Below are 12,133 nucleotides of genomic sequence, written 5' to 3'. Positions count from 1 at the left end.
AAGATTTATGTCAAAAAGTACTTTCAATATTTTGATAATTGATTTTAGAAGACTTACTAATATACGTCCTTGTCAGGACCAAAGCCGCGTTATCAGGACCAAAGCCGTGAGGCAGTTACATGCAGGTCGTATCACCCAATACCTAGGATACAGCCCTCGGACGTTAATCGGCATAACACTCCCCATGATACAATGGTTTTGGAGTGCATGTTAACGCGGGTACGCCAACTACTACGTCTATCTGTACGGCTTGGATTGGTTTCTGTCATCTTAAGTAGTAAGTCGTTGATCATCTAACTGTAAACCCTCATCGAAGATAACGCGTAAAGGAGAGCTGGCCCAGCACATCCGTTCAGCTGTAATGACTGAGACGTGACTGTGAATCTGACTGATGAATTCGATTGTAATTTAAAGTATGAACGTTTTTTTTTCGCGGTGTCGATAATTATCCTCCATGAACATGGGTGGGACTGGTATGCTCGAAACATGAGCTTTAACCCGTTCTGAGAGTGGTACTATTTTCATGGAATTTTAATATAGAGTGCACTGACGACGCAGGGGTCGATCCAGTTATTTCCAAAAGGGGATTTTAATCCAAGATAAAGGGGGGAGGTCCAACCTTATGTCCCTATTCAAAAGCATTGATCGGTAAGAAAAGGGGTGTTTCGACCCCGGAACAGCCCGTGATCTCTCAATGCAACATTGTTCATTTCAACACAAAGTTTATACGCAAATCTATTCGATTGATTGTTAGGGATAAAAAAGGCAAAAGTGTAGAAGGCGAAAAGAAATTGTTAAAAAAACCCACAATCTATTTAAGTCCAACAGTTGCGGATACAAAGTTGTAAGGGGACGACCATTTGATATTCTGGGGGGGGGGGGGGGGGGGGCAGGAGGATTTTGAAAATAGATAACTCAGCCTTGATAATCACAAAAATAAATGGTTTGTTCTGTGGTAGTTTGAAAATAAATTACCTGACTTGCAATGTATAGAAAATAAATAAATCAGCAGGTCTAATCGAAAGTATGAGATGGCACCAGATTCTTCATAAATTCATCTTTTTTCCCAGAAAAAATCGGGAAACACTTCCCAAAGTTTTTAATAACAAAAGTATAAATATTATTTAAATATACTTGAAATGTCTGAAAATTGGTTTCATTTAACTTGAAGTATATTGTCTCAGGAAACCTTACCTCACCTTTATTATACCCCACGCAACGAAGTTGCGGAGGGTATAATGTTTTTGACCCGTTGTCATATGGTATTTTGAACCCCATGGTAAATTGACCCCGGGGTCAAAATACCGCTATGGTAAATTGAACCCCCCCTGTATGGAAAATTGAACCCCCATGGTAAATTGAACCCCCCTGTTTTTTTCATCCTAGATGATTATTAGAACATTTTACATTATTCTAAAGCTTATCATAGATTAAAAAATCATTCATACAAGAAGGGAAGGTACATTTTCCATGCTTAATTAAAAGAAATATCTTTCCTTGGTATAAGTGCTCTGAATTAAGTCTTTACCAACAAAATGTCATTCAAAATACTTATTGACACATTATAACTAGACCATATGTAGCTTGAATGCTTTAATTATTTGTAATTATAACATATGTATATATAAATATAAGGGTAGTTTTGATTTTCCATGGTAAAAAAGGGGGAGGGGGTCAAAATACCATGGCAAAGTAAAATTTTCAAAATGTCTTTTCCAGCAATTTAAATACATACAAACTACTAATTGGTGAATTGTAACTACATAAAAGAGTTAGAATTGCCAGATTTTTGGAAATTAAAGGTCTAGAGTAGGGGTTCAATATACCACAGGGGGGTCAAAATATCATGGAAAAGTAAAATTTTCAAAATTTCTTTTCCAGCAAGTTTAGTACATACAAACTACTTATTGGTGTATTTTAAATACATAAAAGAGTTAGATTTGCCAGATTTGTTTAAATTAAAGGTCTAGAGTAGGGGTTCAATATACCGCAGGGGGGTCAAAATACCATGGCAAAGTAAAATTTTCAAAATATCTTTTCCAGCAAGTTTAATAAATACAAACTACTTATTGGTGTATTCTAACTTCATAAAAGAGTTAAAATTGCCAGAATTTCTGAAATTAAAGGCCTAGAGAAGGGGGTTCAATATACCGCAGGGGGGTCAAAATACCATGGCAAAGTAAAATTTTCAAAATATCTTTTCCAGCAAGTTTAATACATACAAACTACTGATTGGTGTATTTTAACTACATAAAAGAGTTTAGAACTGCCAGAATTTTGAAATTTTAAAGGCCTAGAGTAAGGGGCTCAATATACCGCAGGAGAGTCATAATACCATGGCAAAGTAAATTTTTCAAAATATTTTTTTCCAGCAAGTTTAATACATACAAACTACTTATTGGTGTATTCTAACTACACCAAAGAGTTAAAATTGCCAAATTTTTTGAATTAAAGGTGTAGAGAAGGGGGTTCAATATACCGCAGGGGGGTCAAAATACCATGGCAAAGTAAAATTTTCAAAATATCTTTTCCAGCAAGTTAAATACATACAAACTACTTATTGGTGTATTCTAACTACATAAAACAGTTCGAATTGCCAGAATTTCTCAAATTAAAGGCCTAGAGTAGGGGTTCAATATACTGCAGGGGGGTCAAAATACCATGGCAAAGAAAAATTTTCAAAATAACTTTTCCAGCAAGTTTGATACATACAAACTACTTATTGGTGTATTCTAACTACATAAAAGAGTTAGAATTTCCAGATTTTTTTAAATCAAAGGTCTAGAGTAGGGGGTTCAATATACCGCAGGGGGGTCAAAATACCATGGCAAAGTAAAATTTTCAAAATTTCTTTTCCAGCAAGTTTAGTACATACAAACTAATTATTGGTGTATTCTATATACATAAAAGAGTTAAAATTGCCAGAATTTCTGAAATTAAAGGCCTAGAGTAGGGGGTTCAATATACCGCAGGGGGGTCAAAATACCATGGCAAAGTAAAATTTTCAAAATATCTTTTCCAGCAAGTTTAATACATACAAACTACTGATTGGTGTATTTTAACTACATAAAAGAGTTTAGAATTGCCAGAATTTTGAAATTTTAAAGGCCTAGAGTAGGGGGCTCAATATACCGCAGGAGAGTCATAATACCATGGCAAAGTAAATTTTTCAAATTTTTTTTTCCAGCAAGTTTAATACATATAAACTACTTATTGGTGTATTCTAACTACACCAAAGAGTTAAAATTGCCAAATTTTTTGAATTAAAGTGTAGAGAAGGGGGTTCAATATACCGCAGGGGGGTCAAAATACCATGGCAAAGTAAAATTTTCAAAATATCTTTTCCAGCAAGTTAAATACATACAAACTACTTATTGGTGTATTCTAACTTCATAAAAGAGTTAAAATTGCCAGAATTTCTGAAATTAAAGGCCTAGAGAAGGGGGTTCAATATACCGCAGGGGGGTCAAAATACCATGGCAAAGTAAAATTTTCAAAATATCTTTTCCAGCAAGTTTAATACATACAAACTACTGATTGGTGTATTTTAACTACATAAAAGAGTTTAGAACTGCCAGAATTTTGAAATTTTAAAGGCCTAGAGTAAGGGGCTCAATATACCGCAGGAGAGTCATAATACCATGGCAAAGTAAATTTTTCAAAATATTTTTTTCCAGCAAGTTTAATACATACAAACTACTTATTGGTGTATTCTAACTACACCAAAGAGTTAAAATTGCCAAATTTTTTGAATTAGAGGTGTAGAGAAGGGGGTTCAATATACCGCAGGGGGGTCAAAATACCATGGCAAAGTAAAATTTTCAAAATATCTTTTCCAGCAAGTTAAATACATACAAACTACTTATTGGTGTATTCTAACTACATAAAACAGTTCGAATTGCCAGAATTTCTAAAATTAAAGGCCTAGAGTAGGGGTTCAATATACTGCAGGGGGGTCAAAATACCATGGCAAAGAAAAATTTTCAAAATAACTTTTCCAGCAAGTTTGATACATACAAACTACTTATTGGTGTATTCTAACTACATAAAAGAGTTAGAATTTCCAGATTTTTTTTAAATCAAAGGTCTAGAGTAGGGGGTTCAATATACCGCAGGGGGGTCAAAATACCATGGCAAAGTAAAATTTTCAAAATTTCTTTTCCAGCAAGTTTAGTACATACAAACTAATTATTGGTGTATTCTATATACATAAAAGAGTTAAAATTGCCAGAATTTCTGAAATTAAAGGCCTAGAGTAGGGGGTTCAATATACCGCAGGGGGGTCAAAATACCATGGCAAAGTAAAATTTTCAAAATATCTTTTCCAGCAAGTTTAATACATACAAACTACTGATTGGTGTATTTTAACTACATAAAAGAGTTTAGAATTGCCAGAATTTTGAAATTTTAAAGGCCTAGAGTAGGGGGCTCAATATACCGCAGGAGAGTCATAATACCATGGCAAAGTAAATTTTTCAAATTTTTTTTTCCAGCAAGTTTAATACATATAAACTACTTATTGGTGTATTCTAACTACACCAAAGAGTTAAAATTGCCAAATTTTTTGAATTAAAGTGTAGAGAAGGGGGTTCAATATACCGCAGGGGGGTCAAAATACCATGGCAAAGTAAAATTTTCAAAATATCTTTTCCAGCAAGGTTAAATACATACAAACTACTTATTGGTGTATTCTAACTACATAAAACAGTTCGAATTGCCAGAATTTCTAAAATTAAAGGCCTAGAGTAGGGGTTCAATATACCGCAGGGGGGTCAAAATACCATGGCAAAGAAAAAATTTCAAAATAACTTTTCCAGCAAGTTTGATACATACAAACTACTTATTTGTGTATTCTAACTACATAAAAGAGTTAGAATTGCCAGATTTTTGGAAATTAAAGGTCTAGAGTAGGGGGTTCAATATACCACAGGGGGGTCAAAATATCATGGAAAAGTAAAATTTTCAAAATATCTTTTCCAGCAAGTTAAATACGTACAAACTACATATTTGTGTATTCTAACTACATAAAAGAGTTTGAATTGCCAGAATTTCTAAAATTAAAGGTCTAGAGTAGGGGTTCAATATACCGCAGGTGGGTCAAAATACCATGGCAAAGTAAAATTTTCAAAATAACTTTTCCAGCAAGTTTGATACATACAAACTACTTATTGGTGTATTCTAACTACATAAAAGAGTTAGAATTGCCAGAATTTCTGAAATTAAAGGCCTAGAGAAGGGGGTTCAATATACCACAGGGGGGTCAAAATACCATGGCAAAGTAAAATTTTCAAAATATTTTTTCCAGCAAGTTCAATAAATACAAACTACTTATATTTGTATTCTTACTACATAAAAGAGTTCGAATTGCCAGAATTTCTGAAATTAAAGGCCTAGAGTAGGGGGTTCAATATACCACAGGGGGGGGGGTCAAAATACCATGGCAAAATTTTCAAAACAACTTTTCCAGCAAGTTTGATACATTCAAACTACTTATTGGTGTATTCATACAACATAAAAGAGTTAGAATTGCCAGAATTTTTTGAATTAAAGGTCTATAGTAAGGGTTCCATATACCGCAGGAGAGTCAAAATACCATGGCAAAGTAAATTTTTCAAAATATCTTTTCCAGCATGTTTAGTACATACAAACTACTTATTGGAGTTTATTACTATATTAAGGAGTAAGAAGGCTTGAATTTTTGCAATTCAAGGTATAGAAGGGGTATATTGAACGCCTTAATATAGACCTTGAATTTCAAAAGTTCAAGCTATTCTAACTCCTTAACATAGTTATAATACTCCAATGAGTAGTTTGTATGTATTTAATATACTGGAAAAGATATTTTGAAAATTTTACTTAGCCATGGTATTTTGACCCCCCCTGCGGTATATTGAACCCCCTACTATAGACCTTGAATTTCAAAAATTGAAGTTATTCTAACTCCATAACATAGTTATAATACTCCAATAAGTAGTTTGTATGTATTTAATATACTGGAAACGAAATTTTGAAAATTTTACTTAGCCATGGTATTTTGACCCCCCTGCGGTATAATGAACCATGGTATTTTGACCCCCCTGCGGTATATTGAACCCCCTACTATAGACCTTGAATTTCAAAAATTGAAGTTATTCTAACTCCTTAACATAGTTATAATACTCCAATAAGTAGTTTGTATGTATTTAATATACTGGAAAAGAAATTTTGAAAATTTTACTTAGCCATGGTATTTTGACCCCCCGCGGTATAATGAACCCCCTACTATAGACCTTGAATTTCAAAAATTCAAGCTATTCTAACTCCTCAACATAGTTATAAGACTCCAATAAGTAGTTTGTATGTATTTAATATACTGGAAAAGATATTTTGAAAATTTAACTTAGCCATGGTATTTTGACCCCCCTGCGGTATATTGAACCCCCTACTATAGACCTTAAATTTCAAAAGTTCAAGCTATTCTAACTCCTTAACATAGTTATAATACTCCAATAAGTAGTTTGTATGTATTTGATATACTGGAAAAGATATTTTGAAAATTTTACTTAGCCATGGTATTTTGACCCCCCTGCGGTATATTGAACCCCCTACTATAGACCTTCAATTTCAAAAGTTCAAGCTATTCTAACTCCTTAACATAGTTATAATACTCCAATAAGTAGTTTGTATGTAAATAATATACTGGAAAAGATATTTTGAAAAATTTACTTAGCCATGGTATCTTGACCCCCCTGCGGTATATTGAACCCCCTACTATAGACCTTAAATTTCAAATGTTCAAGCTATTCCAACTCCTCAACATAGTTATAATACTCCAATAAGTAGTTTGTATGTATTGTATATACTGGAAAAGATATTTTGAAAATTTTACTTAGCCATGGTATTTTGACCCCCTGCAGTATATTGAACCCCTACTATAGACCTTAAATTTCAAAAGTTCAAGTTATTCTAACTCCTTAACATAGTCATAATACTCCAATGAGTAGTTTGTATGTATTTAATATACTGGAAAAGATATTTTGAAAATTTTACTTAGGCATGGTATTTTGACCCCTGCAGTATATTGAACCCCCTACGATAGACCTTAAATTTCAAAAGTTCAAGTTATTCTAACTCCTTAACATAGTCATAATACTCCAATGAGTAGTTTGTATGTATTTAATATACTGGAAAAGATATTTTGAAAATTTTACTTAGCCATGGTATTTTGACCCCCCTGCGGTATATTGAACCCCCTACTATAGACCTTGAATTTCAAAAATTCAAGCTATTCTAACTCCTTAACACAGTTATAATACTCCAATAAGTAGTTTGTATGTATTTAATATACTGGAAAAGATATTTTGAAAATTTTACTTAGCCATGGTATTTTGACCCCCCTGCGGTATATTGAACCAAATTCAAGCTATTCTTACTCCTCAACATAGTTATAATACTCCAATGAGTAGTTTGTATGTATTTAATATACTGGAAAAGATATTTTGAAAATTTTACTTAGCCATGGTATTTTGACCCCCCTGCGGTATATTGAACCCCCTACTATAGACCTTGAATTTCAAAAATTCAAGCTATTCTAACTCCTTAACACAGTTATAATACTTCAATAAGTAGTTTGTATGTATTTAATATACTGGAAAAGATATTTTGAAAATTTTACTTAGCCATGGTATTTTGACCCCCCTGCGGTATATTGAACCAAATTCAAGCTATTCTTACTCCTCAACATAGATATAATACTCCAATGAGTAGTTTGTATGTATTTAATATACTGGAAAAGATATTTTGAAAATTTTACTTAGCCATGGTATTTTGACCCCCCTGCGGTATATTGAACCCCCTACTATAGACCTTGAATTTCAAAAATTCAAGCTCTTCTAACTCCTTAACACAGTTATAATACTCCAATAAGTAGTTTGTATGTATTTAATATACTGGAAAAGATATTTTGAAAATTTTACTTAGCCATGGTATTTTGACCCCCCTGCGGTATATTGAACCCCCTACTATAGACCTTGAATTTCAAAAATGCAAGCTATTCTTACTCCTCAACATAGTTATAATACTCAAATGAGTAGTTTGTATGTATTTAATATACTGGAAAAGATATTTTGAAAATTTTACTTGGCCATGGTATTTTGACCCCCCTGCGGTATATTGAACCCCCTACTATAGACCTTAAATTTCAAAAATTCAAGCTATTCTAACTCCTTAACATAGTTATAATACTCCAATAAGTAGTTTGTATGTATTTAATATACTGGAAAAGATATTTTGAAAATTTTACTTAGCCATGGTATTTTGACCCCTCTGCGGTATATTGAACCCCCTACTATCATGACTATAGACCTTAAATTTCAAAAATTCAAGCTATTCTAACTCCTTAACATAGTTATAATACTCCAATAAGTAGTTTGTATGTATTTAATATACTGGAAAAGATATTTTGAAAATTTTACTTAGCCATGGTATTTTGACCCCCCTGCGGTATATTGAACCCCCTACTATAGACCTTGAATTTCAAAAATTCAAGCTATTCTAACTCCTTAACACAGTTATAATACTCCAATAAGTAGTTTGTATGTATTTAATATACTGGAAAAGATATTTTGAAAATTTTACTTAGCCATGGTATTTTGACCCCCCTGCGGTATATTGAACCAAATTCAAGCTATTCTTACTCCTCAACATAGTTATAATACTCCAATGAGTAGTTTGTATGTATTTAATATACTGGAAAAGATATTTTGAAAATTTTACTTAGCCATGGTATTTTGACCCCCCTGCGGTATATTGAACCCCCTACTATAGACCTTGAATTTCAAAAATTCAAGCTATTCTAACTCCTTAACACAGTTATAATACTTCAATAAGTAGTTTGTATGTATTTAATATACTGGAAAAGATATTTTGAAAATTTTACTTAGCCATGGTATTTTGACCCCCCTGCGGTATATTGAACCAAATTCAAGCTATTCTTACTCCTCAACATAGATATAATACTCCAATGAGTAGTTTGTATGTATTTAATATACTGGAAAAGATATTTTGAAAATTTTACTTAGCCATGGTATTTTGACCCCCCTGCGGTATATTGAACCCCCTACTATAGACCTTGAATTTCAAAAATTCAAGCTCTTCTAACTCCTTAACACAGTTATAATACTCCAATAAGTAGTTTGTATGTATTTAATATACTGGAAAAGATATTTTGAAAATTTTACTTAGCCATGGTATTTTGACCCCCCTGCGGTATATTGAACCCCCTACTATAGACCTTGAATTTCAAAAATTCAAGCTATTCTTACTCCTCAACATAGTTATAATACTCAAATGAGTAGTTTGTATGTATTTAATATACTGGAAAAGATATTTTGAAAATTTTACTTGGCCATGGTATTTTGACCCCCCTGCGGTATATTGAACCCCCTACTATAGACCTTAAATTTCAAAAATTCAAGCTATTCTAACTCCTTAACATAGTTATAATACTCCAATAAGTAGTTTGTATGTATTTAATATACTGGAAAAGATATTTTGAAAATTTTACTTAGCCATGGTATTTTGACCCCTCTGCGGTATATTGAACCCCCTACTATCATGACTATAGACCTTAAATTTCAAAAATTCAAGCTATTCTAACTCCTTAACATAGTTATAATACTCCAATAAGTAGTTTGTATGTATTTAATATACTGGAAAAGATATTTTGAAAATTTTACTTAGCCATGGTATTTTGACCCCCCTGCGGTATATTGAACCCCCTACTATAGACCTTGAATTTCAAAAATTCAAGCTCTTCTAACTCCTTAACACAGTTATAATACTCCAATAAGTAGTTTGTATGTATTTAATATACTGGAAAAGATATTTTGAAAATTTTACTTAGCCATGGTATTTTGACCCCCCTGCGGTATATTGAACCCCCTACTATAGACCTTGAATTTCAAAAATTCAAGCTATTCTTACTCCTCAACATAGTTATAATACTCAAATGAGTAGTTTGTATGTATTTAATATACTGGAAAAGATATTTTGAAAATTTTACTTGGCCATGGTATTTTGACCCCCCTGCGGTATATTGAACCCCCTACTATAGACCTTAAATTTCAAAAATTCAAGCTATTCTAACTCCTTAACATAGTTATAATACTCCAATAAGTAGTTTGTATGTATTTAATATACTGGAAAAGATATTTTGAAAATTTTACTTAGCCATGGTATTTTGACCCCTCTGCGGTATATTGAACCCCCTACTATCATGACTATAGACCTTAAATTTCAAAAATTCAAGCTATTCTAACTCCTTAACATAGTTATAATACTCCAATAAGTAGTTTGTATGTATTTAATATACTGGAAAAGATATTTTGAAAATTTTACTTAGCCATGGTATTTTGACCCCCCTGCGGTATATTGAACCCCCTACTATAGACCTTGAATTTCAAAAATTCAAGCTATTCTAACTCCTTAACACAGTTATAATACTCCAATAAGTAGTTTGTATGTATTTAATATACTGGAAAAGATATTTTGAAAATTTTACTTAGCCATGGTATTTTGACCCCCCTGCGGTATATTGAACCAAATTCAAGCTATTCTTACTCCTCAACATAGTTATAATACTCCAATGAGTAGTTTGTATGTATTTAATATACTGGAAAAGATATTTTGAAAATTTTACTTAGCCATGGTATTTTGACCCCCCTGCGGTATATTGAACCCCCTACTATAGACCTTGAATTTCAACAATTCAAGCTATTCTAACTCCTTAACACAGTTATAATACTTCAATAAGTAGTTTGTATGTATTTAATATACTGGAAAAGATATTTTGAAAATTTTACTTAGCCATGGTATTTTGACCCCCCTGCGGTATATTGAACCAAATTCAAGCTATTCTTACTCCTCAACATGGATATAATACTCCAATGAGTAGTTTGTATGTATTTAATATACTGGAAAAGATATTTTGAAAATTTTACTTAGCCATGGTATTTTGACCCCCCTGCGGTATATTGAACCCCCTACTATAGACCTTGAATTTCAAAAATTCAAGCTCTTCTAACTCCTTAACACAGTTATAATACTCCAATAAGTAGTTTGTATGTATTTAATATACTGGAAAAGATATTTTGAAAATTTTACTTAGCCATGGTATTTTGACCCCCCTGCGGTATATTGAACCCCCTACTATAGACCTTGAATTTCAAAAATTCAAGCTATTCTTACTCCTCAACATAGTTATAATACTCAAATGAGTAGTTTGTATGTATTTAATATACTGGAAAAGATATTTTGAAAATTTTACTTGGCCATGGTATTTTGACCCCCCTGCGGTATATTGAACCCCCTACTATAGACCTTAAATTTCAAAAATTCAAGCTATTCTAACTCCTTAACATAGTTATAATACTCCAATAAGTAGTTTGTATGTATTTAATATACTGGAAAAGATATTTTGAAAATTTTACTTAGCCATGGTATTTTGACCCCTCTGCGGTATATTGAACCCCCTACTAACATGACTATAGACCTTAAATTTCAAAAATTCAAGCTATTCTAACTCCTTAACATAGTTATAATACTCCAATAAGTAGTTTGTATGTATTTAATATACTGGAAAAGATATTTTGAAAATTTTACTTAGCCATGGTATTTTGACCCCCCTGCGGTATATTGAACCCCCTACTATAGACCTTAAATTTCAAAAATTCAAGCTATTCTAACTCCTTAACATAGTTATAATACTCCAATAAGTAGTTTGTATGTATTTAATATACTGGAAAAGATATTTTGAAAATTTTACTTAGCCATGGTATTTTGACCCCCCTGCGGTATATTGAACCCCCTACTATAGACCTTAAATTTCAAAAATTCAAGCTATTCTTACTCCTCAACATAGTTATAATACTCCAATAAGTAGTTTGTATGTATTTAATATACTGGAAAAGATATTTTGAAAATTTTACTTAGCCATGGTATTTTGACCCCCCTGAGGTATATTGAACCCCCTACTATAGACCTTGAATTTCAAAAATTCAAGCTATTCTTACTCCTCAACATAGTTATAATACTCCAATGAGTAGTTTGTATGTATTTAATATACTGGAAAAGATATTTTGAAAATTTTACTTAG

At 32.3% G+C, this 12,133-nt stretch overlaps 2 protein-coding genes across 2 annotated transcripts in view; one reads left to right on the top strand and one right to left on the bottom strand.

Moving 5' to 3' along the window:
- LOC143066801 (uncharacterized) overlaps positions 1–12,133 on the bottom strand; it is a 240,978-nt gene that overhangs the window by 53,696 nt on the left and 175,149 nt on the right. The window lies entirely within an intron of this gene.
- Positions 1–12,133, top strand: part of LOC143068953 (uncharacterized) — a 43,271-nt gene that overhangs the window by 1,205 nt on the left and 29,933 nt on the right. The gene's annotated exons all lie outside the window — the stretch shown is intronic.

The sequence above is a fragment of the Mytilus galloprovincialis genome, chromosome 3 (assembly GCF_965363235.1).
Source record: "Mytilus galloprovincialis chromosome 3, xbMytGall1.hap1.1, whole genome shotgun sequence".
Lineage (NCBI taxonomy): Eukaryota > Metazoa > Mollusca > Bivalvia > Mytilida > Mytilidae > Mytilus > Mytilus galloprovincialis.
Note: the sequence above shows the minus strand (reverse complement) of the source record. Positions and strands in the feature narration are given on the sequence as shown.